The following is a 17,732-nucleotide window of genomic DNA, read 5'->3' as shown; positions in this document are numbered from 1 at the left end:
TTCATCTCTTGTTACAGCCTTTAATTTAAAGTCTAGTTTGTCTGATATAAGTATGGCTACTCCAGCTTTCTTTTGGCTTCCAGTAGCATGATAAATAGTTCTCCATCCCCTCACTCTGAATCTAAAGGTTTCCTCAGGTCTAAAATGAGTCTCTTGTAGACAGCAAATAGATGGGTCTTGTTTTTTTATCCATTCTGATACCCTATGTCTTTTGGTTGGCGCATTTAATCCATTTACATTCAGTGTTATTATAGAAAGATACGGGTTTAGAGTCATTGTGATGTCTGTATGTTTTATGCTTGTAGTGATGTCTCTGGTACTTTGTCTCACAGGGTCCCCCTTAGGATCTCTTGTAGGGCTGGTTTAGTGGTGACAAATTCCTTCAGTTTTTGTTTGTTTGGGAAGACCTTTATCTCTCCTTCTATTCTAAATGACAGACTTGCTGGATAAAGGATTCTCGGCTGCATATTTTTGCTGTCTAGCACCCTGAAAATCTCGTGCCAATTCTTTCTGGCCTGCCAAGTTTCAAAAGAGAGATCAGTCACGAGTCTTATAGGTCTCCCTTTATATGTGAGGGCACGTTTACCCCCTTGCTGCTTTCAGAATTTTCTCTTTATCCTTGTATTTTGCCAGTTTCACTATGATATGTCGTGCAGATCGATTCAAGTTACGTCTGAAGGGAGTTCTCTGTGCCTCTTGGATTTCAATGCCTTTTTCCTTCCCCAGTTCAGGGAAGTTCTCAGCTATTATTTCTTCAAGTACCCCTTCAGCACCTTTCCCTCTCTCTTCCTCCTCTGGGATACCAATTATGTGTATATTATTTCTTTTTAGTGTATCACTTAGTTCTCTAATTTTCCCCTCATACTCCTGGATTTTTTATCTCTTTTTCTCAGCTTCCTCTTTTTCCATAACTTTATCTTCTAGTTCACCTATTCTCTCCTCTGCCTCTTCCATCCGAGCTGTGGTGGTTTGCATTTTGTTTTGCATTTCCTTTAAAGCGTTTTTCAGCTCCTCGTGACTGTTCCTTAGTCCCTTGATCTCTGTAGCAAGAGATTCTCTGCTGTCCTGTATGCTGTTTTCCAGCCCAGCGATTAATTTTATGACTATTATTCTAAATTCACTTTCTGTTATATTATTTAAATCCTTTTTGATCAGCTCATTAGCTGTTGTTATTTCCTGGAGATTCTTCTGAGGGGAATTCTTCCGCTTGGTCATTTTGGATAGTCCCTGGAGTGGTGAGGGCCTGCAGGGCACTTCCCCTGTGCTGTGGTGTATAACTGGAGTTGGTGGGCGGGGCTGCAGTCCGACCTGATGTCTGCCCCCAGCCCACCGCTGGGGCCACAGTCAGACTGGTGTGTGCCTTCTCTTCCCCTCTCCTAGGGGCGGGATTCACTGTGGGGTGGCGTGGCCCGTCTAGGCTACTTGCACACTGCCAGGCTTGTGATGCTGGGGATCTGGCGTATTAGCTGGGGTGGGAAGGCAAGGTGCACGGCGGCAGGGGGGGCGGGCTTAGCTCACTTCTCCTTAGGTGATCCACTTCAGGAGGGGCCCTGTGGCAGCTGGAGGGAGTCAGATCCACTGCCAGAGGTTTGGCTCTGCAGAAGCACAGAGTTGGGTGTTTGCGCGGAGCGAGCAATTTCCCTGGCCGGAACCGGTTCCCTTTGGGATTTTGGCTGGGGGATGGGCGGGGGAGATGGCGCTGGCGAGCGCCTTTGTTCCCCGCCAAACTGAGCTCTGTCGTCCGGGGGCTCCGCAGCTCACCCTCCCTTTGTCCTCCGGCCTTCCCGCTTTCCGAGCAGAGCTGTTAACTTATGACCTCCCAGACGCTAAGTCGCGCTTGCTGTCAGAACAGTCCGTCAGGCCCCTCCGCTTTTGCCAGCCAGACTCCGGGGCTCTGCTTGGCTGACGAGCCGCCCCTCCGCCCCGGCTCCCTCCCGCCAGTCCGTGGAGCGCGCACCGCCTCGCCGCCCTTCCTACCCTCTTCCGTGGGCCTCTCGTCTGCACTTGGGTCTGGTGACTCCGTTCTGCTAATCCTCTGGCAGTTTTCTGGGTTATTTAGGCAGGTGTAGGTGGAATCTAAGTGATCAGCAGGACGCGCGGTGAGCCCAGCGTCCTCCTACGCCGCCATCTTCCCAGAATCCTCCCTGTATTGCTTTATTCTTAATGCTTATTCACTTTTGAGAGAGGTCAAGCAGGGGGGAGGGGCAGAGAGGGGGACAGAGGATCTGAAGTAGGCTCTGAGCTGACAACAGTGGGCGTGATGCGGGGCTCAAACTTACAGCGAGATGATTACCTGAGCTGAAATCGGATGCTCAACTGAGCCACCCAGGTGTTCCCCCCCACCAATCCCCCAGTGTTACTTTCTATTAAAGTAAGACTTTTGTAGAAAGACCTTTCTCCATATACCTCAAAGTAGGTACCATCGCATAAATGCTCAGTTGGTGCATTCTTAGAGGGACAGACAGAAGAGTTCAGACCTTGGAGCCAGCCTGGGTTTGAGTCCCACAGAAGCACTTACTAACTGTATTAGCCTGGAAAAGTTCGAGCCTCCTTTTCCCTTCTTATAACAGGGATAATGTGATCTTACATGAATTGTTGTGAGGATTGACCAAACACCTGAATGGGGGGCAGGGTTGCAGAATGTCTGCACAGAATCACAGCAGTCAGAGGGAAGGAAGGAGGGGTTGGAGGAGGAGCTGATGCTTATTTTACACACTTGGTCTATCAGGTCAACACGAACACAATGGATCATTAAAACCCCTACCGCTCTCATGGAGGAAAAAGAAGGCAGGGAAAGGATGGCATTTCATTCCTCCCCACTTCTAAAACACTCTAGGCCTCTAAAAACGCCCACATCTGCCAGATCTAACACAACCCTCCCAAATCCAAGACCCTGGGCATCATTTCAATCATACATTAGGGTTGAGGAGAATTGGGCTACACGGTTATGGGTCTTGCATGAGTAAAGGTGTCTGGAATCCAGCAGAGACTTCTAACACTAAGCCTGATACCCTTCCTCTGGTGTGCTGGCTCCGAGAGAACCTGAATTTCTTTTCCTGATAGTTGGATCTTGAAGCAATTCCTTACATTTGACCCATTTAAATGAAACCATGTTTGCCTTGGGGGCAGGGATGAGGGAACTTAGCTACAAGTATATGGACTAGGAATCAGACGTGACTGAACCCACCCCAGTTACTTGACTGCTGTGGACGCCTTATGCAGGTCACTTTCTCTTAGGCTTCAGATCTCCTGTACAGAATGAGACAATAACACCCCTGAATGGTTTTAAAGGTACTATGAAAAAGATCGAGATCTGACCTGACTTAATATTCCAAATTACAATACCTGAAATGAGACCCGAAACTGCGTTTGATAAGCCAAGCCTGATGCTTTGCCATTAAACTCTAGATGTTTTAATCTTTGCAGTGAGAAAGTTGAGGCTCAGTTAATTGGGTTCTGTTTTAAATGCCCTCTTACAATGTGCCAGCTGCTGGGCTTGCTGTTGTTGCAGCCCATGATGCTCCTGATAAACACGATGACTGCAGGCCTCACATAGTGAGTCTGTAGTAGAACTGGAATTGAACCAGCTGGGGTTTTCTCCACAACACGGAAAACAATGATGGAATTAATACTATGTAGTAACAAATGAAGTTTCGTTTCTTTCTCTCCATGAAAAATGAGCTCTGTTGAGCTCAAGACACAGCATGGGAAGAATCTGCATGAGCAAGCTTCCCATAAGCATCAGGAGACACCTGACACTGGATCCCATAGCCAGCCCTAGTTTATTACTCCCAACCACCTGCTGAAGCCACCAGAGCCGCATTGCCCATGATGGAGTGTTTCAGGATGGCTACAGAAGAAGTGGGCTTCCTCTGCTCCTCTAGAATCTTAATGCAGACTGTTGCACAGAGCTTCCATTAAGAGGATGGTTCACATTTTTCTTCCTGGGTTTGCCAAACACAAGATCAGAGTCTTTCTCTTTTCCCACCATAAGTCACTGATGCCAGCTTCACAATTCAATCCAATAGATTCTTAGGGAGCTCTACTTTGTCAAAGACCAAGATTCTGAGGTGCTCAGGGGCATTCAAAAGTACATATGTACCCATGTTCTTGAATCTTCAATTTTCACAATACGGCAGAGTAATGATCAATGCCTTGACCTTGAACATGGAACCTGTCATTTTCAACCCTAAGTACATTCCTCAGTTCATGTTTTCACGAGCTCCTTGCAATTGTGCTTCCCTGTAATGCCATCTGGGAGGTTTTTTTCCCCCCCCACAAAGCGGGACTACTAGTGCTACATAAGCTGATATAACCTTAGGCTTTTGTTGAGTTCTCCTAGGACAGGTACTGTGGGTTTGAACAGAACTAGGATTCTTGAGTACCAGGGAAATCTATGGTGATTTCCGATAGATGATTCACCTTTACATCAGGCTTTTGGGATGTTTTGACAAATGGTATCTGGCAATAAATTTCCCTTGGAAAAACAATTCTTTTAACTGTATGAAATCAACATCTAGTACATGAATACATTCTGCAGTGAAGTTCTAGCCCATAGAGCTCCTTCAGAACCATAGGAAGTTCTCATGAAAGCAAAATTCCAATGTCCTGTGGGTAGAGTATTCAGGACCCCTCCTCATAACCTATACAGATGACATGAAGGTGACCTCTTGGGTTCCTATCGATCATCTTGATACTGTGGGTATTCTCAATTATAAGCTGTTCTGAATGGGGATCATACATACTCAAACATGTACAGAGCTATTTCTAATCCATCCTTGACCCATGCCTGACTTTTATAACATTTGCATGAATGAGAGTCCATGTCAGAGAACCTGACCGATGTCAAATCCCAGAAACACATTCTAAACAACATAGCCACAGTTCAGATCTCAGGCTGGAAACCATGCTCCAGCTTAAGAACTGGGAACCCAAAATGTATTCCCCCTGTCTAGTTCAGGACCAGAAATTATCTTTGTAGGAATTCTAGAAAGGCATCTCTTCTGTGAGGACTGAATTGAACATGCTGACCATCTGGTGAATGAGTTAGAAAAACTCTGAACTTGGGGTGAGGAAGTATCGGGAAATCTCAACTCCTGCTGATACTTGACAAGATATGTGACCAAATCCCACAATCATGTGCTGGCTCTGCTGTGATAGAGGCCATGAAGGAAGACTGTTAGACAGCTCCAGGAAGCACCACTTCAGTCTCGAATCTATGGTGAGTGTGACTGGAGTTAAAACCCAGCCCTGTGTCCTACTAGCGTGGCTTAGAGAAAGTCACTTGGGTATCTGGAGTCATAGCCTCACTTATTCAATGTGGATAGTAACACTGTTTCTTGCATGCCTGATAGATGAGATGTGGTCACATGTGAAGATGCTTTTGGTACTTCATACTATATTCACTTGGTTCACCTCTGATTTCATCTGTCAAATCCATGCTGACTGTGACCAATACCAAGTGTGGGTCATGAACCTTCTTGGTGTCTGCCTCAGGGCCTTTCCCTCATTGTAGGGTCTACTGGGCCTGCAAGAAGACACATCCTGGGTGTGTTTGAGGATTAATGACCCCTTGGAATCCCTAAAACAGTGCTATACAGAAGACTTCAGGGAAGTGCCAAGACTTAGACTTCCTGAAATAAAATTCTGGAAGTCCTTCTGTATCTCTCCCAAGTGGCCACAGCAGAACTTGGCCCCTATTGCCAATGGCATTGGTGCCACAAACTTGTGTTTGTCTTTCTTCCACATTGTTCCTGTTTCTTGAGACTCCTTCCCAAGTCAACCACTATACTAGATCACTCATCCTGGGTCCTGCTTTTGTGAGGACCTTAATTAAAAATATCTGACTTCTGGAGTTAGCTCTAACATGAAAATATCTTGTAACCCATCACACCATTGCTTACAACAAGAAAAAACTGGTCAGACTGAACATCCATTCTCTGCAAATTTCCTGACGTGTTTTGGACCCATCAGATTTCAGGGTGATGGGTGTCCTTCAGAGACCAGCAAATCCAGATCAGGAGCCAAGATATGCTCACCCAAAGCAGAAGTTGCTAGGGCCAAAGGTGGTAGGAAGACCTAAATGGCAGTCTAGATGAATTTCTGGGTATCAACTGTGGACTAGCATGAGAGGAGAAATTTCTAGGGGTCATAGTTTGGTGGGTTTTGCTTCTAGGTTCTCAGGGAAGATCTAAGAAAGTTTCCTCTCTTGGCTCTGGAAGACGATGGGGAAGAATTTTCACTATGAAATGAGCCCAGGGCATTCTCTTAACAAAGGACCCCTCTCCAGAGGGTGTTGGACCTCTCCTAAAGAGCCTGCTCCAGAGTCCTGGGGCAAAGGACCTTCCTCTCACTCTTGGCTCCTTCCAACTATCCTGTCTCCCTTTAGGATAAAAAGAAACCTTCTGTGGAGGTCACCGCCTCATCAAGTGACTGAAATTTAATTGGAATACTGTAGAACATCCCCCATAAGCAGGGTTCTGGTATAATGACTAAAGCCAGAGCTACTAATGTTGCTATGAGTGCCAGAAGCTTAAAATTCCTCCAGTGTCCTTATGGTCCCTGATGACTCTCTATGAAGAATGAGTGCTAAAGTCCAACACTAAACATAGTCCAAACCCTAGCCAGGTTAACCTAAACTCTCAAACTACAGATAAACTTCCTCTGGTCCTGTTACCTGATAGAACATATCTGGCTTTTCACTATAATAATCAAAATAAAAGTGAGGCCAAAAATAAAACAGTCTGAAAAGACCAAACCAGCATCAGATTTAGACTCGGGACAGACATGTTACGATTGTAGAAGAACTTATAATAACTAGGATTAATAAAGTAAGGGCTTTGTTATGGGCTGAATGGTTGGGATCAGGGCTTTAACATAGGAGTCTTAAAGAGGTACAAAACAGCTGTATTTAGACAGGGCTTCGAAGGAAGAAATTAAGGTTCCATGGTCTCGTAGAGATGGGGCCCTGATCCAATAGGATTGGCTTTCTTAGACTTGCTCTTACTGTCATACGAGGACACGATGAAGGATCTCTACCTGGTCTGCAGACAGCCACATTCTTGCTAAGGGCCACAGCAGTGGGTGCCTTGTTTTTGGACTCCACAGCCTCCAGAACTGTGAGAAAACTTGTTTAACTGACCCATTCTATGATGTCTTGTTATGGCAGCCTGAGAAGACTGGCACGTCAAAATATAATGTCTTTATAAATGGCCTAAATATACCAATTAAAACTATATTTAAAACGTTTTTTGTAGACCACCTATAGTTGATCTTTTTTTTTAACCCATTGAATTTCTGACAGGCTTAAAACTCAAGGGATGGGGCACCTGGGGGGCTTAGTTGGTTAAGCATCTGACTCTTGATTTCACCTCAGGTCATGATCTCATGGTTGGCAGATTTGAGTCCCACATTGAGCTGTGCTGTGACAGCGTGGAGCCTGCTTGGGATTCTCTGCCCATCCCCCACTTTGTCTCTAATACTTTCGAAAAATATATAAAGAGATGGACAAAGACCTACCATGTTAACACCAATCAAGAGAAAGTGGGAATTAGGGGTGCCTGGTTAGCTCAGTTAAGCATCGAACTTTGGCTCAGGCCATGATCTCCTGGTTTGTGGGTTTGAGCCCCATCATGAACTCTGTGCTGATGGTGTAGAGCCTGCTGGAGATTCTGTCCCTCCCTGACTCATGTTTTCTCTTTCTCAAAATAAAGTGGGAATAGCTTTGTTCTCCTTCGTGTGAAATTCGCTTGGTCAAACTATGCAACGTCCAATCTTTATCCAATAATAAAGAGGCCAATTCTTCAAGAAGCCCTAACAAGCTTATGGGGAGCCTGGGTGGCTCAGCTTGTTAAGCATCCAGCTCTTGAATCTCTGCTCATATCTTGATCTCAGGGTCATGGGTTTCAGCCCCATGTCGGGCTCTGCACTGTGCATGGATCTTAACTAGAAATCAATAGACGTGTAGAAGTATCCATTTGGAGACACTGAAATTTTCTAAGTAACACCTGGCTCAAAGACGTCTCAGTATTTAAATACTGTATTTTGAACCAAACATTCTACTTATCAAAACTTGTGGAATGAGGTGAAAACCCTGTTGGGGGTTGGAACATATAGCATTAAAGGAACAGAAAAAATAAAGGTCTAAAGTCAATAATCTGCACTTCTATGTTAGTAAATCAGAGGAATAAGAACAAAAAGCTAAAAAATGGTCTTAAAATCAGCAAAAATCATGAACAAAATTAGGAAAACTATAACTTGAAACCAAAAGATTCCTAGAAGTTCAGAAAAGCAACAAATCTCTATCCAGGCTAGTGAAAGAGACACAAATTACCAATATCAGATGAAAGAGGGGTCATCACTTGATCCCATGGACACTAAAAGAATCATACTATTTATGATGCTAGGCTCACGATTTTGATTTAGATGAACTTGACCAAATTCACTGAAAGATAGAAACTACCAAAACATAGACAAGGAATAGATGAAATAAAACAAACTAAAAGTTAAAAAATACCAGACCCAGATGACTTTAAATTCTATCAAGTGTTTAAAGGTAAAAGGGACAAAAATTCATGAGTGAATTCCAGAAATCGGAAGCAGAGGTAACCTTTAACTTACGCTATAATTCTAGAATTACTGGACACATGATATCAGGTAATGGCCTACAGTTCTCCCTTAATATGATTTTTCTCACACACATAGATACAAAACCTCTCAGTGAAATGAGTGAATTGAACCCAACAATGCATAATCACAAAAACTGTAAACAAAATATACTTCAGTGGGTGAATAAAAAACAAATGGTATCAAATACCTTAGAGTAGGGGCGCCTGGGCGGCTCAGTTGGTTAAGCGTCCGACTTCGGCTCAGGTCATGATCTCGTGGTCTGTGGGTTTGAGCCCCGCATCAGGCTCTGTGCTGACAGCTCAGAGCCTGGAGCCTGTTTCGGATTCTGTGTCCCCCTCTTTCTCTGACCCTCCCCTGTTCATGCTCTCTTTCTCTCTCAAGAATAAATGTTAAAAAAAAATTAAAAAGAAAACAAAAAAAACAAATACCTTAGAGTATTTGATTATTAAAAAGCATCAAGCCACAAGAAAGACCTGGAGGTATCTTCAATGTATAACACTACATGAAAGAAGCCAGTCTGAAAAAGATACATGCTGGCGAGGTGGGCATTGACTAGGAGGTATTGAAGAGTAGTGAGCCTCTTCTGTAGGATAAGACCTCAAGCATTTGTGAAACCCCAAAGAATTTTGAGGCACAATGACTAAACCTACACAACTTAGTGTTGAGTCTGGGAGATCCCAGGATTGAACACCTAATGTGACAAGAACGGAAATGTACTAATGTGTGAAACAACTTCACTTAAAGGGGCAGGGGAATAAAAACCAAACTAAGCAATTGAAAATGAGTGGAGGGGTACCTGGGTGGCTCACTCGGTTAAGCATCCAACTTCGGCTCAGGTCATGATCTCGCGGTTCGTGAGTTCGAGCCCCGCATCGGGCTCTCTGCTGATAGCTCAGAGCCTGGAGCCTGCTTCGGATTCTGTGTCTCCCTCTCTCTGACCCTCCCCTGTTCATGCTCTGTCTCTCTCTCTCTGTCTCAAAAATAAACATTAAAAAAAGTTGAGATTGTAGGACTAAAGGCAGAAGGAAATGCACATAAGCACTGTACTCTAGTTGATAGAATTGTTTCCCATGAGACACCCAGGGTAACAATTCTGAAGTCCTGGCATATGTGTGCTGAAACTGAACGATCATGTAAACAGATGGCAATTGGAGGCCAGATTTCTCACTAATGTAGGCTACAGATAGGCAAGGGGAGGAGCCTAGAATGATCCATGGAGGAAGGATTAGACTTGGATGGGCTCCTATTCCTCTTATGGGCCCATTTTCCTCTTAACATATGCAGATGGTAAGACCTGTCTATAGATGTATATGACATACATGTGAGTATATGTATAGATGTCTACATGAGTGTGTATACATATGCGTGTCTTCCTGCTCTGTCAGCTGGAAGGGCCTAGAAGCAAGGACACTCGGAAGTGAAGATCTGGGTGCTGGGGTGCTTCTGGCCTAATATTCCCCAGTAAGAGGACCCAGGGCTTCTTGGAAAAATAGCTGACTCCAGGACAATACACAAGATGAACCTGGAGCATTTTACAAGTTATAAAGTAAGAAAGTGCTCAATGTAAACAAGCAAAAAACAAATCCCACAATGACAGGAACATATTAAAAGGACACAGCCAACTTAAGAGGCCTCAATGGCCAAAAGTAGAAGAATTTGAGGGGGGAAAGTAGTAACTGGCATTATATACTTTGGGCTATAAGCTGAGTCCATATGGATGCAAGGAAAAAAACTGAACACAAACTAGTTGGAGTGGCAGGCCAGCTTCTCACGCCAAAGAATAAGTGATCTGTTTAGGTATCCACCATTAAGGAAGTAGACCATAACCTCTGCTCAATTTAGGGTTGCAACTTTCTTAGCAAAGAGAACCGTATGAAAGCATGATTTTTACAGTGGGAAACCTGACAAATCCTTTCTCCAGCCAGGTGATAGAGGTTAATGTCACTAGGGACAAGTCATATTGACCACAGGTACCCTTGATAAACTAGGGGAATGTCACTCTTGAACTTCTTCCCCGAATCTAACACACCAGTCTAATAATGAAGACAATATCAGAAATCCTAACAAAAGGAACATTCTACCAAACGACTCAACCATCAATCCTCAAGACTGGCAAAGTCACAGAAAAACAGGGAAAACCTGAGAACTTGTGAGAGCTGAGAGGAGCCTAGAGAGCCATGACTGCGTAATGTAATGTGGCATCTTGAATGGGATCCTGGAAGAGAAGAAAAAGGTTGTTATCCAGATACCCTCTTTTCACTAAAGGATGAACTTTAGATAATAACCTGTCTATTCACTAATTGTGGTAAGTACTCTGCCGATAGAAGATGTTAAGGGAAGATAGATGCAGGATACATGGGAACTCTCTGTACCTTCTCTGCAATAATTCTTTAAATATGAAACTGCTCAAAAATTAAAGGTGATCTTTATTTTTTAAAGGTCTTTTAAAGCTTGCCTTAAGTGTAGCAGAGCTGACCTGAGTCTGTCATTTGATTTCCTCAAGGCATATAAAAGAAAAAACCCTGGCAGGGTATATGCTATATATTTGCCTCATCCCATGCTTTAGCTTTCTCTGAAGTGCAGTTACAGCTTTCCTTGAAATAGCTTTGGCCTGATGGGGCCACTTTTCCCAGAACGGAAAGTGCCTGTGTGTTTATACCCTCCCCCAACCCTGTACCAGTTGGCCATAGTGTACCCAGTTGACTAATGGGTACAGGAATAGAGCCTGAGGTGCAAGTCTGAGAAGTGACACTCCAGAGTTCCTCTGTGTGATCGACAGATGTGACCCTCCATGGGACTAAAACTGGTAACTAAAGGGTCAATAGGACTAAACTACAGTGCAACTTCTTACCCAGATCTTTTATCTTTTGCCTCTAAATTTCTCTGACCCTCCTCCTTTGCCTTCGGAATTTCCCTGACCCTCTTCCCTCAGGAAAGCACACTGGAGCCTTGCTCTCCCCTCTAGATCTCTTCATTTGGCTGCCTCTCGGATAAACCCTTTTCAAAGCTGCTCTGGGCTTTGCTGCATGTGAGGCAGATGAACTTGGGTCTAACTACAGGATCTTAGCTGAAATTTCATCCTTGTTTGGATTCTTCCCCTTTCCTGGTCTATATCCTCCACTCATTATCAATTTATCTTGCATGCTTAATGAACTACTTTTACACATGCCTTCATCACAGGAAACCTGATAGAAGGTACTGGAAGCACATTGAAAGGGTAGATCTCATGAGCCAGATCAATCATTGTCCAGGTGGTCAACAGACCCATCAGTGGTGGTAAATGGAGTATAGGAAGCTTCTGCTATGGTGGCACTACAATTAAAGCTCTTCCCTGTGGGGAATTGGGGGTGAGCTAGAAGTGGAATCGTTTCTCTGCTTGTTCATTAGTCCTGCATTTAGAAGATACAGGGAGAAGTAGTTACAAGGACTGTAGGGCAAAATAGAGACCTAAGAAAAAAACCAAGGGCTCAAGTCAGCCAACAGTGAATTTAAGGCATAATGTGAAAATTCAAAACTTCATGCCCTCCTCTAAAGAGAGCCTCATTTCTTGTAACCAAGCTGCAGATGAGCCACAGGATATAATTATAAGAATAACAATTTAAGAGAAGGCTGTATTCTCAGCCTGGGAAAGTTAACTATGTTCAAGCCAAGGCTCTGCTAGAGAAGGAACGGCATCCTGACACAGGATAGTTGTGCATCCACCCACGAGATCCCCATCACATGATACTATTCACAACCTGGATCTCCTGAACTCTGGGCCCGCAAAACTCACCTTTGCTCTGGAAGACCTCAGCCCCCCTCCATTTATTGATGGTCTATGCAGAAGTTCAACTGAGGCAGATACTTGTGAGCACAAGATCTGCCCTGCGAGCTATCTACCCTATCTCTGCTCCTGGACTTGAGACCAATAACTAGGGTCAAGTCTCATGACCCAATTAGGGGTAATGGTAACAATGTTCACAGATTCATCAAAGCAGCTGCAACAACTGGCCCAAAGGTATTACTGGGAACTGGGAAATTAAATCTAGGAATAGATCTGGGTGCTGCTGGATCAGAAAAAGGTGAAAAAGTAAGGAAGAATGAATGTTGACCTAGAACATTCTCCCATGGCTTAGGATTCAATGCCTAGGTGAGGGCCCTTGGGGACAACCTTACCACCATTGGGAGAGGTTCTGTAAGTGATGGGGGGGAAAAGTCTCAAGTGGAATGAGGTGGAGATGCTAGAACTGTCTTGGTCTTAAGTGGTCAAGGGCTCAGGCAAGAAGGTGCACTAGAACAGAACTGTGTGAGATTAGTAACCTCATCAACTGATCGGTTCCTAGAGGGGCCCAGAAGATGCTGTTTTCAATTAAACCTGCTGGAGGAAGGCATTGACTTTGTTGAAACTCAGTGGTAGTGGCCATCTTGAGATGGAGGGGGATATTAGGAAGTGCTGTTACAGATCTGTGTCTCCTAGTGTCAGTGGCTTGGTGGGCTATAGAGTAGCAGAGGACATGGAACAGGCCACAGCCAGCTATCAAAGCCCAGGCTTATATGATCGTTACATTAGGTGGTGAGATCACAAGGATAACCAAAAGTCTTACCCCCCGGAATCCCATACCCCATAAGGACAAGATGAACAGGCAGCCAACAAAGGAACTATGTATATGTATGTGAAAATACGTAAGTGTGTACATACACACACAGAAAGGGAGGATGAGCCAAAGGCTAACGGAAAGTCTTCACCACTCTTGCAATTTTCAGAACTGAGCCAGTTCAATCTGAGGACTTATCTATCAAAATAGAAGAAAGCTCACCTTGAGAATGGACCTAGCAATGTCATAACACCTGGAGTGATCCAAATAACACCGGAAACAACTGTAGTAGTGATTCTTTCCTTTAAGGATCCTTTGGTTATTTCCTCAAAGGACTGGACGGGGAAAGAGCACCTGCATATAGGGATTTTGGATATAAATGTGAACTAACTTGATTCACTGCGGGGTCGGGGGGGAGACTTTGGGACCCCTGAGTAGTATGAACTTAGAGATCAAGTGATAAATGGGGTTCTGAACCAGCTCTGACCAACAATAGAACTGAAATGGTCCACTGCCCCATCTGCTAGTCACTTTTCCAGTTCCTAAATGTACAATCAGGGTGGACACAGTTGGTAACTGACCAAATTCTCACTAGTTCTTTTACCAGTGGGATAGAAGCTATTATAGTAGGAAAGGCCCAATGGAATGCATATAATGGATGCATCTCAGCCAGGATGGTCCAGACAACGTCTGTTGCAGCATGGAAGAGATGAGTGCCACTCTCAAAGACGTAAGGAGTCCTGACATAAGGATCATCGTAGCCCCAGAATGATCCCTTCAGAAGCCAGGTGAATTACCACATATGGTGTGCTTTCTCAAAGCCAACACCTCAGGCTGCTGCTGGGCTTGCTCTGACTCCAACCCAGACAGCTGAAGGTGCCTGGAAGTTCCCATCTCCCTAAGTGACCATAGCCAGTGGCTGATAGGGGCTGGAGGTTGAAAGTTTCCTCACTTTGAGGAGGATGTCCCATCCTCTTGGCCTATTTTGTTTCAGCCACTGCGTGGCTTTCAGCTCCATGCACACAGAACCCAAAAGTACATTGCCCCAGCTGCACACAGCATCTGCACTTTGAGTATGGGGGATTTTCTGTTCTCAGAATCCAGTCCATTGCTATGTATTGGCCTCTTCCCTCTCCCACCCTGAGGAAGGTCCTTGTTCCATTTCAGAGATGATGAAACTGAGCAAGTCACTTGTCTTTTCTACACTTCAAAGACCTCTGCTGGGTAGCCTTGGGTAAATCACCTTGACTTGTGTCCTTAGTCTTTCTGCCTATAAAACTGAAGGGGATTTGAATAGAAGAGCCATAAGGTATCTGTCTCCTATACGTGTTGTGACCTTCCAGCTTTTTTTCTTCTCAGAGTTAACAGGGTCCTTTCTAATCCATATTTTAATGGCTACCCTGGAAAGTGTCCCCCACCCCACACTCCCATCTCTGCCTAGTCTTGATGACACATGTATTTGTATAAGAGTGAGGTGAAAGGCAATAGATGGTAGAAAGTGTGTTAAATACAAAATACCATTTGGGGCGCCTGGGTGGCTCAGTCGGTTAAGCGTCCGACTTCAGCTCAGGTCACGATCTCACGGTCCGTGAGTTCGAGTCCCGCCTCGGGCTCTGGGCTGACGGCTCAGAGCCTGGAGCCTGCTTCCGATTCTGTGTCTCCCTCTCTCCCTGCCCCTCCCCCGTTCATGCTCTCTGTCTCAAAAATAAATAAAAAAAGTTAAAAAAAAAAACAACAAAAACAAAATACCATCACTGTGGGAAATCATAGCTATGTCCTGAGTTAGATTATAAGGACTGCATTGCAAAGCAGACCACTGCTTTCTGGCTTTGCTGAAAACAGTGGACTGGTATCTAGCTAATGTATATCTAGGGGCCAAGTCCCAGCTAGTCTCTGTGCCCTGCTGCACCTACCACTCTGACCCCTGCTGAGAAGATGCTCATGAAAAGGCCCACAAGTCTGCAGGTGTCACCAAGTGCAAGGCTGTCACTGCCTCCAGGGAGTGCAGTGATGTGTCCCTAGCTATGCTCAAGAAGGTGTTGGCGGCCACCGACATTGACCCGGAGAAAAACAGCAGCATCAAGCTGGGCCTCAAGAGGCTGGTGAGCAAGGGCACCCTGATTCAGACCAAGGGCACTGGTGCCTTGGGTTCATTCAAGCTCAACAAGGTGGCCTCAGGGAAAGCCAAGCCCAAAGCCAAGATGGCAGGCGTGGCCAACCCCAAGAAGGCCATGGGGGCAAGTACCCCCAAGAAGAGTGCCAAGAAGACCCCAAAGAAGGCGTAGAAGCCTTTAGCAACTGCAGGAACCAAAAAGGCCAAGAATCCCAAAAAAGTGAAAGCAGCCAAGGCCAGGAAGGCACCCAAGAGGCCAGTGAAGACCAGAAAGCAGTATCTGCTCTGCAATGCGTCCCCTATAATCTCCTAACTCAGGACCTAGATATTGGATTTCCCACAAATCACTAACTCCCCTCATGTGTGCATGCAGATGCGTGCGCACAACAGCAGTAACAAGGAATCTAGCCACTGCCACATGGCTTCAAACAAAACCTCTATTTTTGGATTTACCACCACCTTCCCCGGGTCCGTTAAGGAGTGGAGTACATTAAAATCCTGACAAGCTTGCTGATGTATCCTGTATCTTCAGGTTTAGGAACTATTTTTAGGATTGCAATATAAAACCCAGCACTGAGAAACCTAGGAGAACCAATCATGACACCTCAGAGGTGAACTGGGGGAGGGAAGGAGGCCGCTAACATCCTTCAGTCCTCCTGCCTGAGCTGAAGTTTTTCAGAAGACAGACTATTTATAAAATCTACCCTGTATGCTTCCAGAAACCATCAGAAGCAGCCTCTTCTTTATTTTCAGTATGTGCCGGGAACTAGTCTGAGTCAGGGTCACACTGGAGTTCAGTTGAAGGTCACTGAGTGAAGCTCCTCTGGTCCCAGCCATCTCAGGTTAGCTGGACTGTATTGTTCCAGGCTTCCTGTCTGCTTCTGAGCTGTCCTCCAACCTTTGGTGCTGAATCTTTGCTAACATGCCCATATGTGAATCCAGATGCAAGTCCTTTCCTTGCACTCAATGCAGCACCGCATTTTGCCACCCACTGAGTACAATATCATACCATCTTTCCCCATTACCTTGAAAACCTAAAATACTTAGGAATTCCAGAATGCTTAGGAATGTCACTGTATTTTCAGGGTTCATTATTGTCCATTCAATTGTGTATTGCTCTACAGTGTGCAAATTTTACATGCAATTATTTTAGTTGAGGTCCAGAATCTTGAAGTGGATAATCCATTAATGTATCTCTTAACATGCCAACATACGAACAGTGTGGTGATAGGTACAATAGTGCATGAAGGATCAAGTTGGGATTTAGAGTTTGCATCGTGGTTATTTTGCAGGAATTGTGGGCTGGCAGGAGGTGGGGAAGGAAACAGGTGGAACAGGAGAACATGAGCTGCAAGTTCCTCATCTGTAAGAGGAGATTGGAAGAAAAACTGGCGTCCCTGGATTAAAAATTTTTTTGTTTTTATTTATTTTGAAAGGGAGAGCATGAGCTGGGGGAGGAGCAGAGAGAGAGAGACAGAATCCGAAGTGGGCTCCAGGCTCTGAGCTGTCAGCACAGAGCCTGATGTGGGGCTCGAACCCACGAACTGTGAGATCATGACCTGAGCTGAAGTCAGAAGCTTAACCGACTGAGCCACCCAGGTGCCCCTCCCTGGAATTTTGTATGGACCAAGGAAAGAACTCAATCAGATTTGACTTTGTAAAATTCTACACAAATGTTTATTGGCTAACAGTCACTCAACAAACAGAAAAGAAGACCCTTTTTGTGATAATCAGATGGAACTGGTTTTTACTGCGGCTCTTCTAGCTGAACACTAACGGACTTTAGGAGGAGACAGAGCTCAAAGCTGCATCGGAGGGGAATTATGTTCTTACAAGTAATTTCTGAGATGGGAGGGGGAATTATAATGCAACTACCTTAAACCATTTGTTCCCTGAAGTGTGGCCATAAATCAGAATGATGGGCACATGACCACGTTCTGCAGGCATGTGAAATATTCTTCAGGAATATTCTGGGAATATCAGATACAAGCGGCTTCAGGTAGGTTCTCCATGAAGCAAACTCAATGTAGTATGTAGGCACTTGATAAGAAAGGGCCCCAAGGACCATCACTGGCAGGAAGAGGGAAGCAAGCAGGGGTTGCCATGTAACATAGAAAGCCCTTGCACACCACCTGCCACGTGAGCAGGTGGGGGCAGTGTGATGGTGACAGGACACCTGGAGTGGTCTCTGCACAGATCCAGGGGTGGCTGTTTCAGAATCCCACAGTCCTGTCTTCCTGGAAGAAACTGAGAAAAGGGAGATAAGTAGGATGAAACATATCCCCACCAGAGAATGATTTTGAGTCCACAAAACCGGGCATCTCTGCTGGGTCCAGGCTCTCATCCTTGAGGCACTGAATCCATTTGCACTTACCATTTGCCATCACCACTAAGCAAAGGAGCTCTGAGAAGTAGCC

At 45.0% G+C, this 17,732-nt stretch overlaps 1 pseudogene; it reads left to right on the top strand.

The window, feature by feature from the left end:
* Positions 1 to 15,628, top strand: part of LOC115506525 — a 101,035-nt pseudogene extending 85,407 nt beyond the window's left edge.
* Positions 15,629 to 17,732: the final 2,104 nt, after the last annotated feature.

The sequence above is a fragment of the Lynx canadensis genome, chromosome F2, assembly GCF_007474595.2.
Source record: "Lynx canadensis isolate LIC74 chromosome F2, mLynCan4.pri.v2, whole genome shotgun sequence".
NCBI lineage: Eukaryota > Metazoa > Chordata > Mammalia > Carnivora > Felidae > Lynx > Lynx canadensis.
The sequence above is the reverse complement of the archived record's forward strand: the minus strand, read 5'-3'. Positions and strand labels throughout refer to the sequence as shown.